Source organism: Argiope bruennichi, chromosome X1, assembly GCF_947563725.1.
Source record: "Argiope bruennichi chromosome X1, qqArgBrue1.1, whole genome shotgun sequence".
Classification (NCBI taxonomy): Eukaryota; Metazoa; Arthropoda; class Arachnida; order Araneae; family Araneidae; genus Argiope; species Argiope bruennichi.
The window spans coordinates 53,975,292-54,002,308 of NC_079162.1; the positions used below are offsets into that span (position 1 = coordinate 53,975,292).

General features: G+C 32.4%; 1 long non-coding RNA gene across 1 annotated transcript; it reads left to right on the plus strand.

Moving 5' to 3' along the window:
* The first annotated feature begins 10,080 nt into the window (after nucleotides 1-10,080).
* On the plus strand, nucleotides 10,081-18,571 carry LOC129958744 (uncharacterized). Its single transcript, XR_008783297.1, has 3 exons — nucleotides 10,081-10,257; nucleotides 14,984-15,203; nucleotides 16,128-18,571. It is a non-coding gene; the product is annotated as an uncharacterized LOC129958744 (long non-coding RNA).
* The last annotated feature ends 8,446 nt before the right edge of the window (nucleotides 18,572-27,017 follow it).

The following is a 27,017-nucleotide window of genomic DNA, read 5'->3' on the forward strand; positions in this document are numbered from 1 at the left end:
TTCATTTCCAATCCCACTAAGAAAAAAAAATAAAGATGATATTCTTTAATTGTCTGCAATAAAAATAAATGCTAAATTATTATAATAACAAAATTCAAAATGGAAATTTATATGTCATTTGGAATTTCCAAACTGCCATTAAAGTTGATCCCATTCATTTTTATATTATTGCAAGTTTTTTATTCCTTTAGTTTATTTTTAATCAATAGTCTTAGCTTTCTGAAAGAATGTTCGTTCCTTTATGTCTTAATTTCCCTCCTCATTGAAAAACAGCACTCAACAAAGAAAAAATTTTAATATATTGAAATCAAATCGATGGAAATAAAGTTGTATAGTTATTTTCTCATTATTAATATTAGTGTGTCAAAAATCTAAGTATTACTACTTAGATATTAATAAATGTTCGGTAGGTTCTTTTATTGGAAAAATAAAATACCCCATATTTATGGCCAGGGCCCAAGATCTAGAGGGAGATGCTGAATAAGATTACAGTAATATCAAACCCTTATACGAAGATTGATTTTTTTATGATGATTAAAAGTTTAATGGGCTTGTTGTGAATGATAAATTATAAGTTAGTTCTATTTTTATGAGAAAAACTGTTTGAAAGTGGCTATCAGGAGACAGCATATATATATATATATATATATATTTGTCTATGGTGAGTTGAGTCTATATTGTAATGCTTAATCTTCGAACAGTTTTCTTATGGTGTATTATATTCTTGTTTACAAACATTATTTTTCAGCGTTAAGCTTAATAGTTTCAAGCTATAATAGTTTATTTTGAATGTGTTGCAATTTAATTTAAGCTGAAATTTTTTTAACGAGATCCTTAATAAGTTTTTTTTTTAAAAAAAATTTGACTTATCAACTTATGTAATAACCCATACTTACTAAAATAATTTGATACCAATAAATTCAATGTTTAGCAAATTCTTAATTAAGAGTTATTATTTTCCTATCATTTGATACACAAACACACTTTTGCACATGTGAAAGCATCAACTTCGACGTAGGCGCATACAGAATAATTGAAAAAAATATGCAAGATAAAGAAACTCATATTCCAAGATAGAAATCTCGGATATTTTCTACTCGCTTATAATATGCATGATAAAGAAACTTACTTCCATATTGTATGCAAGTAGAGAGCATCTGAGAATCTCTAAATTTACTAAATTAGCACATCATCAAATTTTTTTTACTACAGCAGTAAAAAGATCATAATTTTTATTTTTTAAGCATAAAAGCAGTATATGAACAGTAGTAGTGTAGTATTACTTTAGTTCAAGTAACTTCACAATCAAGCGATTAATGGAACTTAACATTTGAACAAACTGCATGTTATCTTATAAAGCCTTATAAAATAAGTCTTTTTGTCTTCCTATAACAAGCTCAATGAATTCCAAAATTGATTTAGGTGTTTTCAATGCATGAAACATACAGCAGAAAATTTTCAGAATATCGTTATTTACAAGATAATCTTATTTGTTATAATGACAAGTCATAAATATTATTCACCCTGCGATTTTCTCGCTCCCAACGTGACTAGTTTTGATTGCAGCAAAATATCTTCTAATTATCTTAACAGGTAAAAAAATTGATCCAGATCATTATGCCAAGCTGTATTAACAAAAAGTATTTATATAGCTTACCTTATTTTTGAGTTATCCTACCTATATACTCATGAATGAATAGATACTCAAGTTCTAGCTGGTTTAGTTTAGTTATATTAACGTCCCGTTGTAAAGCAATGGGGACGAACCTCGTAAGTTTGAACCGCGGTCAGATGATGAGGACGACACCTGAGATGGCACCCCACTCTCCACACCTCACCAAGTGGAGGAGGTTTGGCACGACGGATTTAACGTGCAACAGGCCCCCTTACACGACGGTTCTTCGGTGGAATCAGGTCTCGAACCTGAAACTCTACGGCTCAGAAGCCGAGACCTTACCACTAGGCCACCGCGACCCCAGTTTCTAAATGGATTGAGTCAGAAATATGATACATATCTGCAATTTTAGCAGTAAAATGGTAAGAAGAGGAAAGGTAAAGTAGATGAAATATTTCATATTTCATCTACTTAGTTGGTCTTAGTTTTGAAGCATATTACTAAAATTCACATGTATTGAAGACTGACACTCTTCCAGTAAACGGATTTATCCAAAGTTTTAATGCATCTAGGAATTCGGTATTATCGCTATATATAAAGTTTTATCAATAAACTTATCTAACTCTTTTAGCAAAAGTACTCACATACACACAAACAGGCGAAATGACGTAATTCAAAAAAAAAAAGTTTTTTCAAACTTAGGGAATTTTTAAATGAGAAGAGTCATTAAAATATCGAGGTCAAATGTTTTGCAGATTACAGTTGCTGCTTTTTGTATATATATATATATATATATATATATATATATATATATATATATATATATATATATATATATATATATATATATATATATATATATATACAGTATATGAGCAAGTAAAAATGCTAGCTCCAAATATATTAGATTGCGGTTTATTTATAATAGTTCTTGAGCAATTGCAATACTTTTTGAAGAGAAATAACGGAATTTGAGCATCAGATATAGTTTTTTCAGTAAAAAAGAAAAAGTTAGAACTGATTAATGGTGGAAATAAAGTTTTATTTATTTATTTTTTATTATTTCTCACTCTTTCAAATCCAGCTTTTCGAAATTGATAGCATTTCGCAATCTCAGATGACCTTAATTAGTTATGCTTCCAATTGTAGACATTGCTTTTTATATTGATCGTTCAGAGTATTAGGCAAGACTAAAAACTATCCAAGGAAGGTAGATTATTAACAGAGTAAGAAGTAAAATATTCACGTTTGTTTTAAGATTAAAACCTTTTAGGGAATCCTTTCTTGTTCCCATATTTTATCAACTTAAAATAATATTTGATTTGGATATAGACAACTGAAGTTTAAGTGTGCCATAAGGTAACTAAATCCTTTTAAATTTCTGGATATTTTGTCCCAAGTTCTTTCTTAATCCCACTGTCATCTACTGAATTTCGTAAATATTAATTTCATAGTTCTTATTTTAATTTCATTACTTTTTGCAAATCCCCCATTTTACAAAATCAATAAAATATAATAAAACTTTCCGAATGTGGATTTGCCGAACGCGATATAAACATATATTATTTTTCTATCCTATTTGTTGGCACATTATAGCCGAACTTAGCTTTTGCGCCTATAAACACCACAATAACTAACTAATTAACATTATTAATTGTTTCAAATTAATTTTTCAGACACTAGAATTTCTTTTAAACTCTGATGTCGGTCATACTGCCATATTGCAGTCAGAGAAATAATACAAACTGCAAAACTGGTGATGAAGGATTTTCAAATACGAAAGAAGATAACGAATTAGACGAAAAAAAGAATCTTGAAAATGACGAATGTCTTGGTTGTTGTTTCCTTGTTTCTTATGGCACTTGCCACGGACAAGTCCGCTGTTACGAAGACAGCGATTTAAGCCGGAGGGGCAGCGTCTCTTGTTTTTATAGTAGCTCCAACTAGGGCCAAGAGTCCGACTTTGCTACTCACGCATCACTTTTTCGCTTGCACAACCCCTTTTTACAGGAGGGCACATTCACACATCTCACAATAGAATAACGGAAGAGCAACCATGCCCAAACTGGGACGCCCAGATCACGGGGAAGACACGTTTCCCCTATGCCAGGACTCCGGCTCTTGGTTATTTGGTTGGTTGGTTAGTATATGTGGTTTTCATGTCTGAAACGATAAGGTTTGGTTCGATACTATATGAGGTTTAATGACTGAAATGATGAATCGTTTGGTTGGTTTGTTATATGCAATTTAATTGCTGAAATTATGAATGAAAAATTGGATGATCTAGTAACGTCAGCTGCGAATGAATGTAAAATTAGAAAGGAAAATAAAGCGTCATTAATTTTCCTGAGATGAAATTAAGTGTTGAAAAAGGCAGAGGAACTGATTTTGAAACGGAAATTAATTTAAAGAGAGAAAAAGGAGGACATTTTCTATAAGATATCCAAACTTTTGTGCTTCTTATAGCGGAATTTTTAAAGAGCTCTTTTGTTTTTGTCATTAAGGGAAACAAAAGTCACCGTCTTTTAAAAATATTTGTTGAATGTTCCTACATATTGAACAGTAATTAAGATTCTTTCAATAAAGATTTTTTCATTTTTCTATTTTAATTACAACAATATTTAGTTTTGTCTAAATTATAAATATTTTTTTTTTATTTTGATCAGTAACTAATATATTTTTATTTCATAGAAGATTGACATTGGGAAAACAATGCTGCGGAACATGCAAATTATTAATTGCTTTACCCTCACATTCCTCAAGGATTTAGTATATACACAAAAGGTTTCAGAGAATTTAGATAGAATTCATCATTGTTTGGGAAGGCTTTATGACAAAATGTCAGCAAATTCTAATATACGAACTGCGTTTCATAGATATGTATTGAGCAAAAATAATTTTCAAGTAAAATAATATTAAAATAATCTCGAACAGATTGCTAATTATGTATCCCAATTCTTCAATGGAATCAAGTTACTCTGTGCCATGCTTCTACGAAAACAACTATACATACGAACTAACATTTCGCTGCACATTTTCTTCTTTGTGCTATGATGTTATGTCCTTTTTTCTTATGCAAGATATGTAATGGTTTCTAAAAGTTATTAGGGATTCACAATTGATATGTGTAATTGTAGTTTACTCTATTCAGTAAAAGTATTGAATGTGTTTTTCATCTTCTTATGAAATGTATTAAATCTCAGAACTTTAGTACTTTACAGTTTTATAAAAGAACTAATGAATATTTTTATTCAATACTCTTGAGACAAATGTTTGGATGATTTTATAATTCAAAATGACAACTGACGTAACAATCAACTATTTATACTTTATCAATTTAATTCTTATTATTACTAGTGGCTGAGTTTAAAAGTTATAAATTCGTCCTTTTTTAAGGGTTTCATCAAATAGTAAATAAATAGGTTGGAAATTCCTTTCGAAAATTTCAAACTCAGATAAATAGTTATTCAAAACACATAACATGACGAATAATAAAGAAATTCTAAATGATGCCCCTGTCTTTTAATTTTATATTGAAATAATTCAGAATTTTTATTGAAGTTTTAAAGTGGTTGATATGTTTATAGATTACACTGTAATACTTTCATTATTAGCAAAGACGTTTTGTCATTAATCATTACTATTGATCTCACGTAAAATCTAACCAAGCAAAGATAATTTAAATAAATGTGTTGCATGCAGTTGTCAATAGATGGCGCTGCAAAACTATTTACCATTTTTATGTTTTGAAAGAGCACTGCTAATACTTTTGGTAGATAAAGACAACTTGTTTTTATTTCACAAATAAACTTTCTCGTTGAGTAATGTTTTTAATATCTCACTCGATTGTCATTTGCTCTTTGTTACTTTGTTTGCTTTAGGATTAATTATGCGTCATGCTGTGCTTGGTTTTTTTTTTCAAACTATGTTTTACTGTACTGTTTGTTCCTTTCTAACTTTGTACTAGTTCTGAGTAATCATCAAAATTATTGATAAAAAATTACGATTGAAAGCTGCCATTATTAATATGAAGAATCATTAAGTGATTTTCAGTTATTTTGTGATCACCCGCTGTATTCGTTCGAAAAAAGGTCTTGATGATTTACAACTTTGAAATAGCAAAATAAATAGACAAACAAAGAATAAAGAACTCTTAATGATGTTTTGAATTGATTACGGTGTCTAAATCTAGAAGTTTCTATCTCTTCCAAATTTTAGAGATCTCATTTTAATAAATGACGGAGACATGTTTATAAATTACAGGCAAATGCTACATTTTTGTATTAATGCAATATTTATGGTTTTGTTGCTTTAAAGTCACTAGATTCATTCGAAAGATTGGTAAATGAATGAATTATATTTTCGTGATAATTTAAGTTTTCTTCAAAATCTGAGAATCAATGAATAAATTACCAAAATTGATTATTTTCTCGTCATCTATATTAAACTATTTCAAAAAAATGTTTCTTTTCTAAAATTAAGTGAAAAATTTACTGTCTATCAAGTCCCTTATTTCAGAATTTTATCTTATACAATAAATTAAAAAAGATATCTTACTTTCTGGTATACGAAGTATTCAAAGAAAATTGTAATCATCAAAAAATTCGAACTAGAGATTTTACAGAATGTTCCCGCTTCAGACCTCCTTGAGTACGAAATAGAGGACGGGTTTAGATAATTTTGACCTCCCACTGGTTTAGATAATTTTAGAATTTTATATATATCTGTTGTCCCCTGTGTACATAATAACTCAAATGCACTTTTAAGTAGACAGATAAAATTCGGCATATAAATTTTATACAACGCTTACAGATCTCTATCACATTTAAAACGAAATCCATTCGGATGAAGGCTGGCTGTCAGATTTTTGAACCAAATCTGATAAATTGTTTGCCGTCTGCCAGTCTATACCTTCGCATGTAAACGCAATGACTTAAAAAAAGCAATGATTTAAATAAATAATATTTGGTATGCGATCTTATGACTACAGTTGCAGTTATGTGTGAAATTTCGGTTCAATCGGTCCAAACATAGGCGTCCAAAATACACATTCGATCATCGAATACTTGTGTATTAATCGCTTGTCAAGAATTCGTCGCCAAAAAAGACGCCAAAGATCAAACCATAGATTCAATGAATATTCTAGATTAACGCCAAAAATCAATATTTCGGAACTATTGTTCACCAATACTATATAAGGCGGTTTGATTCGCGAGAAGGGTAATCATACGTTTAAAGTATGCCAGAAAGAATTGGGGAGAGTCCTCCCACTGGTTTCGAAACAAAAAGTATCCGAGAAAACATATTTGGCCAGAATTTTTTAAATTTATGTGACAGTTGAAAATTAACTAAAATGGACGTAATTTTATTTACTTTCTCAGATACGAAGTAGGTAAGTCAGCCATCTAACTCTCCCACCCGCCACGAAGGCACACGGATTTAAACCATAAAAACTGAATGACCGACCCGCCGCAACAGCAACATTGGCGGGAACTGTGGTTGAGTCCTAAGGGCTGTCACCGGCCACGGTACAACCCTCCCCGAAGGGAGTACGTCTCGTCATCAATGGGAGGAGTCAGATCTCCCACCTATTAGTGTAACCTCCAGGGTGGCGAGATCCAACCACCATGCCGGAAGCATCTCATCCTCATTTCGAGGTGCTCCCCCCGGGGGGTATACGAAGTAGGTAAACAGAATGTATTGTAATCATCACATAATTCGAAAACAGGATTTTAACGAATATTCACGTTTTCAATCAACCTGAGTATGTAAAACACATTTTTAGAATTCTGTCTGTCTGTCTGTAAACACGATAACTCAAAAAAAGTTATAGCTAGATGGATTAAATTTAGTATGTGGTCTTAACACCAAATATGTACATTTCTTTTAAAATTTAAAAAATTCAGTTCATATGCTGTCCACCTTTCTGAATACATGTGAATAGAATAATCTCCAAAATTCAAAAGCTAATTGAAAAAAATTTGGTACATGATTTCTACATTTAAATTATAAAAATTAAAAAGATTGATTCTTGGTCATGATGAGTGAAATGATTTTTCGTCGCTATCGATAGATTTTTTACTCAAGCATATCTCTTTTTGAGCATATGGCGTATGTTCAAAGTAAAATGGTAGGCAAAATTATAGGTAATTTCGCAGAAACCAACAACTATGTATCGGAACCTTCCTTAATCTATTGAACTATCAAATGACGAAGATGCCTAAGATTTGGTGGATGAAGTTTCTATTATCTTTGGTCAAGAAATGATCCATGAAGTTGGAATAATAGGTCATCACTATAATCCATACACAATCAAGCGTTCATTGCAGCTCGTGTGTTTATTCAGTATAAAAATATGATGTGACATGGGAAGTGAAAGTATAAAATTCATTTTAATCTATTGAGAAAAGGAAGCAATATTTTAGGATTTATACTTTCAATTAATTTAACATGTGAACGTCATAATTTTAATACAAGAAAAACTTCTTCAAACATTTTAAATTAGTAATCCTAATAGTTCGCAAAAGAAAACATAAAAACAAAAAGAAATTTATTAACTTTAAACAAAAATTGAGAGTTTTCCCGTTCGACTCTCTCCCATGCTATGCATTGTTCCATTTTGAAATTCCATACTAAATTGAAGAATTCAAAAGCAGAACATTTTTAAAATCTCTTTTTCTTTAATTGATTCTGTCTAAATTTTCAGATCTAACTAGTCAAATCTAAAATGTTTCTCCAAACTTCTCACTTTAAATTACATCTATTTAGCGCCTTGAAATTTTGAGCTTCCCGTTAACATGTAAGTGATCTGAAAAATCCATGAACAACTATCCATCGGCAGTTTTATTCAAAGTTTTATTCTGATTTACTATTTCCCAGGTGAACCGCACAAAAATTCCATCCGTGGATCTTGTTCCAATTACGATAACCTTATTCATTTATAACGGACAGATAGATAGATAACACATGAAATTCAGAATTTTTATGGATTTAGTTACAAATTTGATACTAATTTATAATTCAAATGCCAAGAATGTGTGCCAAATTTATTCATTACGTTTTGTAGTAGCAGCGTTTACTTTTACTTGAACAAACATATACTTTTTGTGTATGTAGATAGATATGGATTTCGTTCAAAATTATATAAAAAATCTACAAAATTAATGTTAAGACCACACATAAAATGTCATCGTCTCTTAGTTATGGTATTCACAGATAGATAGATATAATTCCAAAGGTGAGTTATTTTTATTTATTCCGGAAGATCTAAACGCCGAGATTCGTCAAAACCGCTAAATAGAATTGCTTGACGATTGCAATATTTTCTGCTTGTATACTTCGAATACGAGAAAACAAAAATGTCTGGAGGCGGGGACTTAGCAATTTATTCCTTTCAATAGTTTAGTCCTTTTTATTTATTTATCCCTTCCAGTAATTTAGATCTTTTTAGTAATTTTGCTTTTGTCATTCAACGCAGCACAAGTTAGGAGGCAGGGTGATAAAGTATCCGCTTCAGTAACTGAATAATAGTAGATTCGAGATAGAATTCTTCTAGAGATCTTTCGTATAGTATGTGGGTTTTGTGTATTTTAAATCAGTTCCTGTGGGTCAACTATCCAGACCTTGCATGAGATTGTGTACCAGGTAAGTGTCCTCTGACTAGGGCAAAAGTGTAACATCTGTTCCCAGAAGTCTTTGTGTAGTTTCGAAGCAAAATGTTAATCTCACAAATGAATACAACCTATAACATAATTAAAATATCAGGTTTAATTTGGCAAAAAAAATCTTGTTATAGTTTTGATTGCTGTTTTAGTGATTTGGATTCAAATTAGTTCGATCAGAAAAATCATCAGAAATTATCAGAAAAAAGACGAATTGTCGAAGAATATATCGAAATGGTTACTATCAGAAAATATAAGAAACTTGTAAATATGCTCTTAAGGAATTAAACATATCAAGGAAAAGCCAAATCAATTCCTATTAGGTTGATTTGATGTTTTGAAATTCCAATAGTACTTTCTTGACAGCGGATTTAACGTTCCCCTGGCCCATACCCAGGGCAGATCTTCTATAGAATCGATTTTCGAACCCGATCTCACGTTGAAACTACTACCAATCAACGCAGTCACCTTATTAAACAATTATAAACAAAAAATGCCTGTTTTAAAATTTTAATGGAAGTTTTTAAGACATTTCTGTAAACCCTAATCGTGTAAATGACACCATTTGGATCAAGCTCATCTTTGGCAAAATTCGCTGTCTTGCTTATTGATAAGTGCCGTTTGGGAGAAGTTAAAAAAGAAGCGTGTCAAACCATATGATAAATATGATAATTCATTTACTATAAAAGGATGATCTTTAGCTTTCTTACCCTTTGGCTTCTTTTACATGTGAATAAGTATGATGTATGACATCATCAGTTGCGTGTAAACGGCGTGTAAGCGTTATACGGTCTTGAATTGAATTGAATTGAATTGAATTAAAGCTGTAGAATAGCGAATATTTAAGACTAGAATTTCATGCATTGGTTTAATATTTCATCCTGCTAATAAGGAGAGCAAATGGCTGTACAGAGAGTCGAAGATATTATCGCCTGTTTCAAGCATTTCCATTTGACTACGTGTTGTTCAAATCTTATTGTGGTAAGTTTGTCTTTCTGTAGATTTTGGCCAATGAATTGTATTTCAGAAAATTCAGTTTTATTATTTACATGTTTAATTTTTCCTGCTTGTTAAGGTAGAATTTTTAATTTATTTTGCACTCTTTCTAATGTGTTGTAGCTCCGAAGTTTTGTAGTTGTGAATTTTTGGTTGTAGTACAGTTATTCCAATGCTTGACTTCATTATCTAGTCTTATTAACTTTCAATGTATTTTCATACCATTTTAGATGAGCTATATGTCGTTATTTTAAAGAAACGATGGATTAAAAGATAAAGATATGTACTGTAATAAGTACATAATAATCGATTATGAAAGTCTTGGAAAGTCTTTACTTTAAAGACTAAAATAGAAATTCTTTCGAGAACTTTCTTCAAAGCCCACACTATTAAATGATTGGTTTGTGAACTATTCTTCCTTCAAAATATAGATGAAAAAGAAATTCATGAGAGAAAAGGCGTTTAAAATCTAAGATATTAAAAGTTTGTCATAAAGAGAATTCCTAATCCTCCGTTAAAAAAATAAAATGAATTAGGAATGCCCTTATCCTCTCGCTGTCCTAATATAATGCCCGAAATAGATGACTTGTTATCTTTGGTATGTATTGCAATCCATGGAAATATACTTAATGTTTAAATCCGTTTAAGTGTTTTGTCATTTTAAATGCTAATTGCTGCTTAAATATTTGTCTAATTCGATGCACTAGTCGGATGTATTGTAGGCGAAAATATTTCAATTCCAATTTAAAGTATTTTTAGCTCTATTTTCAATCTAACCTCCAGGTTAAGTTGCATTCGGATTAGAAGTAATTAGTTTAAGGGAACACTCAGACTAGTCATGGTATAGATCTTTATTTTGCAAGCTTGCTTCATTGTTCTTATTCTTCTATTCAAAATTGCATGCAATAAGCATTAAATGGCCTAGTGTTTTTATACTAAATATAAAACTAGTTAGTGCTAAATTTTCTTTCTATATGCAACAGTAAAAATGCTATCTTTTATGTTGGATGAATTTAATACATCCAACATAACATTTCTCCCTTATATTTAAATGTCTGTAAATGCAATCTGCATCAAATATTCATATTTGAAAAAGTAATAAGAAATTTTCATGCGAATTTTGAAAAATTCAAGGGGACGGTACTCTATTGGGAGTGCAAATTATTCGCTTATGGTTATGAAATTCTTATGCGTGTGTTTTAAAATATATATAAATACGTCAAATATCTTGCAAAAACTTTTAAAATGAAATATTTTAAAAGAATAAAAATGTATAATTTTAAAAATTTGAAAATATTTCAAATGATTTTTTCTATTTCCTCATTGCCTTATATAAATTTACTTGGAACAAAACTGTGGTTTTGTAACTACAATTAAATGTTAATTTTTAAAAAATATTCTTATGCATATGTACTGAATTTTCATAATTGTTTTCTGAACTAAAATAGACTTTAGATAAAGAAACTGAAACATAAAACGCATGTTTTCTAATGTTTAGGGGAATCTTTGTCAATTTAATATTTTCTCAAATTAAGACAATGGAGCGCCTTAAAGATATTTAAATCTAATTAGAATATCACTTTAAGAAAAGTCATTAAAATGTTTTCCAGGTCCTTTAAATATTCATTTTATTGAATATATTTAAGGATGTTTTAATTGAATGTAAACTTATATTGATAAAATATTAAAAATAAAACTTTTGCCCATCGTGACTTATTTTAAAGTCCAATGCTTCCTTCAAATTCAACTAAAGCTGATCAAAAATTGTGAGGTCATTTATTTAAATGTTTAAGTGCAATAAAAATATTTTTAATATTACTTGAAACGGAAAAATGTTGGAAAGGTTTCCTTAAACTTTCATTCCTTGCTTTAAATTATTTAACGGCAATAGACTCCTGTTATTGGATTTCGTAATACGAATTTCTCGAATGCATTTAAACAATTCATTTGATTATAATCGAATTATTGGTGCACTAGAAGATAATATATAGTTTCTTTTATTTTAGAATTGGTATTGCTTGATGTTGGAGGTTTGATACTGGTTAATAAAATGACTAATTTTCAAGCATGGATGCAACTAATCTACTAGAAAGTGCAAAGTACTCAGCACTGAGCACATGATTAAAAAGGTTCAATCTCAAATATCGCATGTGACGACCCATTAACATCTTAATCTAAATTTATGAACCTTTAAATAAGCGAGATTTCAGCCTTTATCCAAGTTTAAAAAAAACGTATGTAGCCAAATAGATTATCCAGAGCTTTAACTAAACATCTTTGTTCACTTGGCATATAGCATTATCTTGCATTAAAAGAGAAACGTGCTTACAACTGTTGTTGCTATTAAATTGTCCCTTCCTCTTAAAATACTCGAATTGAGTCTGAAAATTCTTTTGAAGTTCTTTACTGAAACTTCAAAATCGGTAACGTTTTGAGTGAACTTGATTCTGAATGACTTCTGTAACTTCAAATTCAACGAAAGGGCATTCCTCTGCTCTCCCCCACACAAAGATTCCCCCTTTCTTACAAGTTGAGGGAAAGCACATTTGCATTTAAATATGCAAGTCAATTGTAGGAAAAATCTCGCTATTTACTTGGTGTCAAATCAAATTTGTTGCTGAACTAGGGCTTTATGAATATTTGCTCCTTCACATTTGCTGTTCAGATAGTTGTCTTCAGTAATAATCCTTTGTTGGTGAGCTACAAATTTAGATTCAGATTTAACTTGACAGATTAAAGGATAAAAACTAAAGTAAGATAAATATTAAAGTACCAAATAAAACTGTTCATTTCTAATACTATAGTAACTAACGCATGAGACTGGATTTCGTAAGAATGTTTATCGAAAGTGTTGTGGGGAGAAAAAACGGAAACAAATAACATTCCGAAAGTAACATTTTTAATAGCAAAAAAATTTCCATGGGAATTTACTCAAATATGGTACAGTAATAGTTTGCTTTCCTTCCTTTTTAATTATAATTAAGGAATTTTCTACACAAGACATCTCTGAAAAGAGTTGGGACAGTAAAAATATTTTGGCTTCATCTACTTTTTGTTAGAATGTTATTTTCTTTTAGATTACAGCTAATTCATTAATTAATGCATCATATTTAAGTTCTCAACTATATACTGTTCACATTGTTTTCAGTTAATACTTCGTTAGCTAAATTTTAAGCTTTCCTTTATATTTTTGTAGTTTTAAACTAAATCTTCACTTGCATTATCGCCGCTTGAATCCAAACGTTCTATTCCAGGTATCATCACGAACACATTCGCGTTTATTCTTCCACCAGGGATTCTTTAACATCATTGGGTTTTTATGCCGCTGCTCTTGCCCTTCTATACATTCAATTTTGAGTGACTTCTTAATGCTTCAGTTTGAGATAATGGTTCCTGCAACCTCTAACTTTGAAATGTCTCCTCTACCGTTTACAAGACGATCAATTTAGGAAGGCAAGAACTTTCTTTAGAAACTTAATGTGCATTAATGTATTAAAATGGAAGCGACTTTCTATCGAATCTGGATATCAAACAAAATCGTAAAAGCTTGAGACGCAAGTAAATTGGAGAAATATTTAATGTATTTTAATTTTATAAAATGAATGTTTGGAATTTTTTACTATATTTATTGTGGTTTTATAGCCTTCTAGTTTTGTTTAATCCCTAATATTTTTACTTCAGATTCCTCAATAAAACTTTTTAATACATCGATAATCTTATAATTTTAGTTTTTGTTACTTGAAACCGTAAAACGCTTAGACCTTATCCAGAAATTTAATATTGGCGCTACAACGCCGTAAGCAAACCGCTATGCCAAGTCAACTGGTTTTAAGTTTAGTTTCATTCTAAAGGCGTAATTCTTAGTTATTGATTTAATAAATTTTTTTCATTAATAACTTTAAAAAACTAATTTATATATAATCTATATAAATTTAATCATTAGAATAGTAAATATTCTAGTTCATTTTCTTATTGTAAGAATACATTTATTCCTTAATCATTTAACTTTTATCAAATATAATATAAATCCTAAAAACCAGTTTCTGATAGAAATGGTCCAAGTAAATTGATCTTAATTACATTTATAGAGTATTTTAATTTTCAATGAAATTGCAAAATGAAAATCCCTTTGTTTTAATTTCTTTTGTGTCGATATAATTTGTATTACGCTTACAGTGTTTAAACGTCTTTATTTTTGAATTTTTCTCAGTCTTTACATATTAAATCTAAAATGTTTTAATCTAAAATATCAACTTCTAGAAGGTACGATCGCTGAAACAGATTTTTAGTTAATGTTAGTTAATAATTAAGATCTTTACATTTATTAAAATATTGTCATCCAGAATAAGTTAAATTTCAGAGCTCTAGTAAATGAAAATATAAGAAACTCGAATAAATATTTTATCCTCACAAAACGCAGGACATGATAATTGAAAGAATTTAAAATTCAGGTCAAGTTAAGCGGAAATGTCATTTCTGTACTTTAATATGGATTCTACCATTAAGCCATACATTAAGTATAGAATATATTAAGTGAATTGTGTGATCGAAATTCATTGTTGTATCGGAACTGGTGTTCAAATGCTAACAAATCTCATGTTGAGCGACTGACTTGTAATGTACAGTGGTTCATAGAAACTATTGACTTAATATGTTGGCGGAACGTTTGCTTTTCTGAGTTTTATTTAATTTAAAATTTTTGTCTTTTCAGATGGTAATTCATCCTTGATAGTGTTGGAAGTGACCGTAAATTATGCAAGACCTTTACCAGGCATCACAAATTGAATCCTCGGTGCATGAATCCGTTTACCTTGTGGGAAAAGTGTGAAGCGAGACAGTACCAACTAATGTCTGTTACAAGTATGACGCCCATGCAGCCCTTCCGGTAAATTGAGGACTACAAGTTGCATCATTTTGCTGACGGATACTAGGTAAAGTCTAACACCCCATTCCTATTCTACGTTAAAAATATCAGTTCAGTTTTATTTCTAAGAATAGAACATTCAAAAGACTAAAATTTAGTTGTGCGTAAAACACATAAATCGCTAAATTTTTCAGCGTTTCCGCTGATCACGATTCTAAAATATCCAAGGGAAAAGGGTTAACTATGACGGATCGCAACGAATCCTGGAGGCACTACCAGAATAAAAATTTCTAGGTTTAAAAATTTTCCTAAGCATAAGCGCGGTAAAGTTTTATGCCTAATTTTGTCAGATACAAGCGACTGCTTTAAAATATTTCAAATATCTAGAAGACTTCTGTTATATTTGTTTGGTGGATGTATGAATTTTATAGATTGTTTTAAACGATACCAAATCTGTTTTATAGAACCAAATTCTGAAACGGTCTTTAAATACTCGTAAACATTTAATAGTTGACTAATAAGATAGCTGATCGTATCCATCACTACGCAGTTTCTATTCGCAAATTTTAAGATTTTCTATGAGCCTACGAATATATTTTCAAATTACCTTGCTATTAGATTTCAAATTCTGATCTGCATACTTGGCTTCATTTAATGTTTTAACACCAAGAATGAATCGTTTTTAATCGTATAGCAAGTGTACATTTCATTAGTTTTCTAGATTATGAAATAAACATATATACAGGCATGAATGAGGTGCAATAGTGCCATACCGTTCTTACTAAAATAAGAGTAGGGCTTACAATGCGAACTACTACGAGTTTGAAAGTTAACTATTCTACAGTCTACTTCTAATCTTATTGTTAAAATAAGCCTTGGGTGGATTTGTGACTTTATATAAATTGAAAAGCACAATCCTGCTTCATTAGTTTTATGTCTTTGACCCGAATCTATAGGTGTCTTACGAGTTAACGGAAAATTCTTTTTTCAGGTTATTTTGGATGAGATCTCACTCGCTGGTCACTTCTATTAACTTTTGTACCTAGAAGAATCTGGGTTAACTTTGACATATTTGACTGAAGCCTGTGGCCTCCATATTGTAATATTGCGTTTATTCAAGTTCTGCAATCTTGTACAACATGTTGCATCAGTACTTTGTAAATACCTAAAAGGAAAACTGGTTCGTCTTGCATTATATTTTTCATTTAAACTTTGATATTTGAACTATTTTGGAGCAAGTTCACAAACCTGTTATTCGAAATATTAAGTCTTCCAAAGATGACTTAAATTTTGTAAATATAGATTTGTAAGTAAAATTAAGATTTAAAATCTGAACAAATATTCTGTTTATACATTAAAATGCCTTTATTTGCCCTCTCTAACCTGAACTCTAATGCAAGCGACTGAAATGAGGCAGGTGCTTTAGTTTGTGCGTCCAAATCTCAAGAGTCAGTCTATTAAAGAAATTTCATCTCGAAATTTCTTAATCTTTTCTTGCTCGCATAATTTAAAGTTAATAGAATTTGCGAAATCTGCCAGCATCGCTTTACAGTAGTAAAAAGATGCTAAAACCTGGATTATGGGACAATTTCAGAGCACTCTTTTCACGCGCAAGTTTTGTCGTTTTGATATCAAGTGCATCTTGTTTGTACCAGATAGATGATCTGGTTTCTTGCACTTCAGTATGAGTAACCACGTCTTTTTTTACTTCATTCGTAGGTATAATGTATTTTACATTCTCAGGCACAATAGTTGTAGGTTTCTCATCTAATACTTTCCTAAAATCACGATTCACGTTTCCTTCTTCGTTTTCCCATCTTCTGTTGAGTTGGAATCTTTGTTTCTGGTTGCAGAGGCGTGAAAGGCTATTGAACTGTCCGGAAACAAGGCGGTACATTTTCTTCAGTTTATTTGCTTCTGTCTTCAAGTTTGCACAACTTCACAAATAAACTACTACACATTAATCAAAAGTATTAAAATAGATTCAAAATCATTTTAACTAGTTTTTCTATTTAAATAAACAGAATATAACTTGTCGACATGTATATTTTTTTCATTACCAATACAACAGTGAGTTCAAAGAAAGATCAAATATTTGGCAAAGCAGCACAGACCAATAATTCTGCTACAACATGAATATTTGGAAATTATTTCGCTAGCTTTAATAGGATCTCCACTGAATTCCACATCTTTGATTCTGCGAATATCGGTGTTTTGAGCTATTAACTTGAAGCGCGATAAAAAGCAGAAAACATGCTAGATAAATAACTCCCTGCAGGTAACCTTAAAGCTTTTGAAACCCTATATAATTAAAATGCGTGTGAATTTCAAATTTGCCTTAATGATAGTTTCTTTGAAAATTAATCGTAACTTGGTTGGTTTGAAAATCGGATTTTTCCAATTTTGAAAGCATGAAGTTAAGCTTGTATAAGACAAAGGTTTTCCCTTATTGGCTAGTAAAATTTCCAATCGACTTGATTAGAAACATTTAACTGATCTTACAGAACTAACATTTAACCAAATTTATCAAAACCATTCTCACTTTTATTTTATCCTCTCCTTACCTGAAGTCAAGTTATGATGATTTCTCACAAATGGGGTCACTGAAAATCTATGCATTTGACATAATGTCCCGAGAAGAAATTAAGCCCAGAAATAGGATAATGGAAGGAGACAAGGGGCACCTTTCCCTAATTAGAGAATCGTAGAGGGGAGGAATAGGCACCAGCCGGCTGGTAAAAGGGAGGGAATTAGTCTTGGTTTATTGCTCACTCTTATACAGTTTTAACTTATACTTTCAATTTTGGAAATATTGGAGCTCAAATTATCAATGGAAAAAATATAAACAAATTAAACTCGGTTTTTTCTGACAGCTCGTAATTTCTTTCTCCTGGTAGAAAATTGAATTCCTTCGCAAGTGAAATTATTAAACTTCTATTTAAACAATAAGATGTAAATAAAGCTTAATTTTCGAGAAACGCCTAGGTGTTAAATATATAAATTAAATATTTTGAAGGGGTTTCCTGAATGTTTTTCGGTAGATTCTTGAATATTCATTTTCATAGCAGAATTAGTGGTTGGTTCTGCTTATCTAAATCTTCGTTAAGTCGCAGCATAAGAGTCGATTCATAAACTTATTAAAATTGTGCATGACATAGCATATTTTACGAGTTCCTCTCTTAGTTTACTCAAGATTAATTTCTTACAAATGGCAAGATTAAAGCGTTCGATTAATGCATGTTTTGGAGACGAGTCGAAAGTTCATGCCCTTTCAAAGCGGATTTTCAAAAAGGAAACATGCCATCGACAATTGTTGAAACTAAAAACGGTTATTCGTAAAGCCTTGTGTGCAAAAAATCTCAATTTTTTTAGACATACGAAAGGCGTACGATCGCACAGTGCGATATGGAATCTTAAGATTTGACGTTGGTTTAAAAGGGAACTTGTCACTTTTTATTAAATTTTCTACAAATAAGTTTTACCAGATTTTCTTTGATAATACTTCATCAAATTTAATCAACAAGCTATTTCTAAAGGAAGAATTTTAAATATTTTGTCAAAATAGTGTCCCTGGATATGTAAATTTGCTTTTCATAGATAACATGCAAATATTTTGCTCATGAAGACATGAATATCGTTCAAAGGCAGTTATAAACAACCGTTGATATCGTGACTAATTATGCATCGAAAAATGGATTTCTCTCCTCTACAAAAAGAAATCTGAATTGCAGAAAGCGAGGATTGCATGCAGACCGATAATACCAGTTAAATGGGTCGATTATTCCTATTATGCAAGAGACAAACTTTTAGGAATAATATTTGATGCAAAACCTTTTGTTTGCATATTAAACAAAAGGAAAATGCATTCAGAAAATGTAACACCTCTTTGGGTGCGGATAAAGTTTCATTGAAGATCCATCGATCTCTTGGTGCTCTGTAACCTAGTTTCGAACGAAAAAATGTATGGCTCAGCTGATAAATACGTTTTTTAAATGTTTGACTTGCACCATCAAGGACATCAAATAGCTACTGGGGCATTTAAACTACTCCAATTCCTAGTGTTCATGTCATTAATGGTGAGCCATCATTAGAACTACGGCACCATTCTCCGTCTGAATATTACGAGACCAGAGTTTCATTCTCATCACACGATTATAAATCCTATTTATGGATTTTTATTTTCAATTCACTATCTTTCGCCGCAACTCTTGGCTCCAGAATGTATGGAAATATTGAAGTACTTTGAAGATTTTCTAATCTCAAACGTTGGAGGTTCCCCTCCTTTTCAAGAAACACAATTTTATTTTATCGACTATTTTGCATTTTTAAAACTAAATACATCAGATATGGTATTTAAACATTTCTATTGCCTAGAAATTCTATAACCTAGAGAAAAAAATAACCTTTCAATGAATTTGCTCTCAAGGTGAATTTATAAAGATGTTCATAATCTTCACTGTGACTGAACATTTAATAAGTTACTGGCCTTCTGTAAAATAACTTATTTTGCAATTTGCATTGAATGTTAATTTACGGACGTTTGTCTCCAACATAATCTAAATCGATATTCGTGAGTTACTTTTAGCTTTATTTGTTCTATCTAACCTTACGGAAAGATTCGATGGTTTGAAAATCCAAACAAGAAGCTTGATTTGAATTAATCGGAATTGGCTTTAGAAGAGTATAAATTTTTCCTCTGCATTCAACAGGATAGTGAACTGCTCCAGTACATCATTATACTTGCCTTATAATGAGAATAATTAGAATTTTGTTGCTGTGCCTAGTAATGTGATTACTTTTAAACTAAAATTTTTTTCTTTAAATTTTTGTGCATAAGTACTTGCAAAAGAAACCTTATAAAGATCCGTAATATTCTACGTACTCTGAATCTTGTTATAATCAATGAAACTGATTTCACTTAATATTATAAACTTATTAATTTTTTGTTATTAGCAAATTACATGATTTGGTGAAATTTTATAGAATTGTTTACTTATGCATAATCAATTGTTTATAAATTGTTTAAGGCCGGGTGATTGTATACTTACGTAAAATAATTTTTCGTATAAAATTTGTGATATTTGCGTTTTTCGATCAAGTTCCTCCTCTAATTTTTCTGAATGTAGGAATTTACATGCTTGCAAAGCATTTTGGTATTTTCTGGACTTTTAAAAATTTATGGTTTTCAAGCAGTTAATAGTTCATTTGAAGTTCTTTTTGAACGTTTGGGAGCTGAAATATTACTGCTTGTACAATTTTCTTTCTCTTCATTACTTTAAAGTAAAATTTGATTTAATGTTACTCGGAAATGAATATTTGAAGTAAATTGAAAATGCCATTTCCATACATTCATTATCTTAATTCAATCGCACTATGTATTTGCTGTTGGAACATACTGCCTATAATATCCAATCTTTTGTCTCTGAAGCATCTGAAATGTAATCAAATGCGTAACGGCCTAAGTTACAAAGACAATATGAACATGATTAGCCGCTATATGGGATGTGCATTAAGTATGCATTACAAGAACGCTTCATTGCAGTATTTGTTACAGTAAGTCTACCATTGGCTGGGTGCCATATCCCCAGTTTAATTTTCCTCCATTTTTGAGCTTCAGTTATATTCTTGTCCTGATTTGGTTTGGTCCTTCTGTTAGATCTCTCATTGCGCAAAATGGGCCATAGATGGGTTAAACTTGTATTGATAATTTCAGCTTCATTGATTATGGCGTTCTGATCATAATTCATTTTTTACATCCTTCAATCATATTAAAGAGGAAAGATGTCTTTGACGTCTTGCGTAGTTTCACTTATGTAATCTCTTTTCATCAACCACTTCCCAACCTTTTCTGTGAATTATCAGAAACTGTCACTGGAAACGAAGCAAAATATTTTATATTTGGAAACGATATCTAGACTCATAATGGGAGGCTGTTAAGCGTAACACCACTTATTTTGTGTCCTGAACAGAGAATTTATGTAAATTTTAGATTTCTCGTTCTAAACTTTAGAGACCCTCCACTGTGTAACGCATCAAGGAAACTGCCAAAATACTGGTTGAATAGTGAATTAACAAATCTCTATGCAGAAGCAATTGTTAGGCCCAAATGATTAAAGTGTTGGTTTAGCTTTATCGATATAGTGATGTGTATGTCAGTTCTCATAATGTGAAGGAAAGGTTGCACTAAATGTACGAAGCTCTAAATCGAAACCAGCTTTGCGATATTTGATTTTACTTGGTTGTAATCGACAGTCGTACTCTATTATTGAAGATGCATAATCTGCTTCCTTATTGCCCTTAATTGAACTTCTGAACGATAACTTCTGTATTGACGGTGATAATGGTATTAACTTCACCTTTTACTCTTGTCGCCTCTCTAGCTCCTATACTTAAGTACAAAGTTTGCTCTCAATTAGTTTGTAGTACTAGAAAAAAGAATTCAGTTCCGAAATCTACTAAAAGTATATATTGCATTTTAGTACAAATATCGTCATTTCAGAAACGGTCTGCTGAGTTTCGTTGCTTTAATTGGCATACTGAATACTTTAAAGCATTAAAGGGCTTGTCCTACAAAGTAATTGGACATATAATTGTGTACAAGGAGTTTTGTTTTTAAGTGTAAAGAAAATGAGTTATTTATGAGAAATTTGGTGCGTATAGGTATATTGAACAGGATTATTGAAAGTAAGTATTTTTAATCCTGATTTAGAAACATCAATGATTTATATAGAAAGAGCTCCTAGTGGAGTTATCAGTTTAAAGAATGAAACTACTTGAAGAAAAATATTAGATTATCTTCATGCTCAACTCAATTTGACGTTTTGTGGTAGCTAACTTGTGTGTAATATATTTCCTAATACATTCTAATTTGACTTCCCCTACCAAGATATTCATTTGATAGTGATATACTGTCCTATGTGACGAGTAGGCACTTCGTTCAAATTAACGATTCCACGTTCGAAAATTACTCCAAGAATTTTTGTATTGCATTACATTATATTACATTTAAAAATGGCGAAAACCAATTTTCCTGGCATTTCCATAGATTAAAACGTTCTTCTTTAGCTTCTTTTAACTCAAGGGATCGTTATCATTACTTAGAATGAAATTCTTATTCACATCTATTATTTGGTCACTATTTCTTTAAGGTAACTTTCATTTGCATTTGCTTTCCAGTTTTTCTGCCATGCCAGGTGTTTCTATCTTTAACCAACTTGTTGAATGCTTCACATCAAATGTCTTCTAAAGTAGAATTTACACCTTCAGTGACCTACTTGTCTTTCGCTTGAGAACAAACCCAAGAATCGTTGAATTAAGTTATTTTCTCCACTGACTGAGGCTGTTCAGCGGAAAATTATTTCTTTAAATCCCAGTTTTGCTGACTATCTGGGTTCTTCAGTAAAGCATCTTGCATGTTTTTCTATTTGTTTAGTCTTTATGCCGAAAGCAAATTCTCCTATCTTTCATTGTTTGAACAACCAAGTATCGCACTGTAGCAAAAATCGGAGGCATGAGACGTTTCCGCAAAATGCAAAAATATAAAGCACTCGCAAGCAGCTGCTTATTGTGAAGACTTCCTATACCTTTTGGGACAGGTACACTGCAGCATATTGTTATTATTCAAGGTTATTTTCAGGTTATTCTAATTTGATTTGATCTGTCAATTCTATAAAGAAGGTTCTACTTATGATGGCTTCATACAGTCGATTATTCGCATGAAACTTCTCTTTATATCTTGAAAATGAGAGTAGAAACCATTTTGAAAGATATAAAGTCAGACTCGGTAAAATATTAAATGCAACTCAAATCCAAACTATACAAGAATTTAATTTAATCCTTGGCTAGAAATTTTTTTATTGGTAATAGTATTTAAAACCGATAGCTAGTACTATTTCCCTTTTGAAACTTTCTCTATAGAAAGCCATTCTTGCCGAAAAGGGATACATGAAACCAAAGAGTATATTATATTATCTTTCATATCACGATATCGCTTTAAAGAAAACGGAATCGGGTCAGTTGAGAACTAAAACGTTATTGTAGAACAAGGAAAATGGGGATCATTTTCTATCAAATATTTGATTCTCCTCCTCTTTGGTTTTGAGGGAAAAGGAATTCAGTACGTATTACTGGCTAAAACTATTTCTCACAGAAATCTTGGAAATCATGTAATTAAACTGATTCCACAAAGTGAAATCTTTTTCCAAATATCCGTTTTCATGAATAATAGTAAGATCTTCCATTAAATTGAGATTAATAGTTCAAATAAAAACTTCGCTGTAAATTTAATTAAGCGACATTAACGCTTGAGGAGAGTTTATAAGGATTATATAAAATTTACGGTTAAATGCAATTTATTTATTGTAGGATACTATTAATATTTATAATTAAAAAAATTCAGGCTGGTTCAATATGAAAGTGGAAAAATTGTTATTAAATTGCTTCCCTCAGTTTTGAATATTTCGCAGGTTAAATGGAAATCGATTTCTTGTTGATTGTCAAGCACCTTCGATTGCAGTATATTTCATCCAAGAAGTCTCTAATTAGGCAGTTAATTCTATCAAGGGCGCATGTTCTACTCAGTTTAGTTTTTAATTTCGAATGAAACTTAAAATATTGATCAAACTTGCTGAACAATCTGACTTCGATTAATTGAAACTTTGAGAGCCAGTTTTTAGAATGTTGAATTTCGCGAACAAAATATTGAAACTGCGCTTCTAAGGCGACGGTTTTTCCCAATTTGCCTTTAACGAGATACCTAACGGTTTTTATTAAAACATCTATATATCCAAAATAGAAGATTAAAGGTCGATATGCCTATAAAAGACAAATGATAAAATTGATCATATTTACTTTTTCGATAATTATTTCTAAAATGAAGGATAGGCGTAGGATATTTCTATACATTTAGTCCATCGCGGTTATTCATATATGGAAGTCGTAAAGTAAATTCCAAATCAATTTTCTATTTGCATATTCTTGTAAACAATGTAAACCAACATTTGCCCGTTTGTTTCTAAATAAACTCTGCTATTTCAGTGCGCTCGTTGTCGAATTTATTAGTTGTGTAATACTTTTAAAAGTATCGAACAATATCGAATTTTTTGTTAATGGTTTGAATTCAAAAACAATGGTCGCGATTTAAAGATAAACCACGATTCTATCATAGTGCTTTAACAGTATAAGCTTGACTCTTTTCTGCATTGTCTCGTCTTGTCGAAATGGATTCTGTATATATATTAAAATTGTATTAACATTAATGCTTGTTCTAACATTAATGTATTGTAAACATGCTTCTATTAAGAAATGAATTATTGGCTTTATCAGTTTCTTCATTGTAGTTGCTCATTTCTGGCAGAATCTTCGAAAACTCAATTCCAGCTAGTTTCTTTTCTTGCCCATGTATGCAGTGCAAGTCAGAGCTAACTTCTATTGCTTTCTGAAGATGCACTGCTAACAGTTCAGTGCAAAGTAGAAGCCCTCATCTTGCTTCAAAGCATGCGGTTAGGATCAGTGGAATAAAAGTCCGCATCAAGTTTCACAACCTCATCCACGATCCTTAAAGTCTTTCGAATATTAATGTAACAGTATCTGTAGATTACACACGGCCTAATACGATTTGTCTATGGGACTCTTTATTTCATATTTCCATTCCGTACTAATCATTCCCCCTATAAACAAAACTGTAACCTTTTTCTCTTCCTTTATAATAAATTTTCTTTTCAGTCTTCACCGTCCTTAAAGTGCTCTTGAATTGAGTGGAGTTCTCGGTCCCCCTCGGTGTGTGAGTGGAGTTCTCGGTCCCCCTCGGTGTGTGAGTGGAGTTCTCGGTCCCCCTCGGTGTGTGAGTGGAGTTCTCGGTCCCCCTCGGTGTGTGAGTGGAGTTCTCGGTCCCCCTCGGTGTGTGAGTGGAGTTCTCGGTCCCCCTCGGTGTGTGAGTGGAGTTCTCGGTCCCCCTCGGTGTGTGAGTGGAGTTCTCGGTCCCCCTCGGTGTGTGAGTGGAGTTCTCGGTCCCCCTCGGTGTGTGAGTGGAGTTCTCGGTCCCCCTCGGTGTGTGAGTGGAGTTCTCGGTCCCCCTCGGTGTGTGAGTGGAGTTCTCGGTCCCCCTCGGTGTGTGAGTGGAGTTCTCGGTCCCCCTCGGTGTGTGAGTGGAGTTCTCGGTCCCCCTCGGTGTGTGAGTGGAGTTCTCGGTCCCCCTCGGTGTGTGAGTGGAGTTCTCGGTCCCCCTCGGTGTGTGAGTGGAGTTCTCGGTCCCCCTCGGTGTGTGAGTGGAGTTCTCGGTCCCCCTCGGTGTGTGAGTGGAGTTCTCGGTCCCCCTCGGTGTGTGAGTGGAGTTCTCGGTCCCCCTCGGTGTGTGAGTGGAGTTCTCGGTCCCCCTCGGTGTGTGAGTGGAGTTCTCGGTCCCCCTCGGTGTGTGAGTGGAGTTCTCGGTCCCCCTCGGTGTGTGAGTGGAGTTCTCGGTCCCCCTCGGTGTGTGAGTGGAGTTCTCGGTCCCCCTCGGTGTGTGAGTGGAGTTCTCGGTCCCCCTCGGTGTGTGAGTGGAGTTCTCGGTCCCCCTCGGTGTGTGAGTGGAGTTCTCGGTCCCCCTCGGTGTGTGAGTGGAGTTCTCGGTCCCCCTCGGTGTGTGAGTGGAGTTCTCGGTCCCCCTCGGTGTGTGAGTGGAGTTCTCGGTCCCCCTCGGTGTGTGAGTGGAGTTCTCGGTCCCCCTCGGTGTGTGAGTGGAGTTCTCGGTCCCCCTCGGTGTGTGAGTGGAGTTCTCGGTCCCCCTCGGTGTGTGAGTGGAGTTCTCGGTCCCCCTCGGTGTGTGAGTGGAGTTCTCGGTCCCCCTCGGTGTGTGAGTGGAGTTCTCGGTCCCCCTCGGTGTGTGAGTGGAGTTCTTTTCACCTTAAGCCTACTTATTAGCTTTGCTAGCGAGTTCATCAGCAGACTTCTCTGTTCAATGAATCAATTTTATAGATGACTTATTTATAGGTTCTTTCGTAATCTGTCAATCCGTTATGGAAAGTATGAAATAATGAGCCCCATGAACATAAGTCGTGTTAATCTGTGTATAATCTACAGGTAATGCGGTCTTCTGAATGCTTTATGAACAGTAAGGATCATATGTGAACTTGTTAAACTTGATACGTACTTCTTTCCCGCTGATCACAATCATACTTTCAAGCAAGATGGGATTCTACTGTTCGCGAACTGTTAGCAGTGCATCTTCAGAAAGTAATACAAAGTTAGTTCTGGCTTACGCTATACATATACATGGTCAAGAAGAGAAATGAGCTTGAATTGAGTTTTGAAAGTTTCTGCCAGAAATGAATATCACATCAATGAAAGAAATGATTATAAATCCATTAATTCATTTCCTAATATCAGTATATGAATGTCGGTATTAATGCATATGTAATGGATACAGAATCGGAGAATTCAAGATAGCATAATCCCACAATGCGGAAAAGTGTCAAGATACTAGTCTTTTAAAGCACTGAGAACAGGAGAGTCGGAGGTTTGTACCCCAAGTATCTTTAAATTACGGCGTTTGTGTTTGATATCAAACCATAATGAAAAAAAAAATGATAGTGTATACTTTTAAAATTCTTTATTACGAAATTTTATTTCCTAAATACATAAGCATTGTGCTCCTTCATAAAACTTCTATTAGAATTTAAATTTCAACTTTCCATAATCAAGCTTTCTACAATTTACTACGATTGCTGAACTTACCAAAAAAATGTATTGTCAAGCACCTACAGCAGTAGACATAAGCTGCTGATCACGATTCCATTGATGCAATGAGATCTAATTCTTTCGTAGAATATTTTAATCGGTTATTAATGTTCTCCAAAAATTTTGGAGTCGGATTGTCTTCTAAAAATAAGGAAATATACTTCAG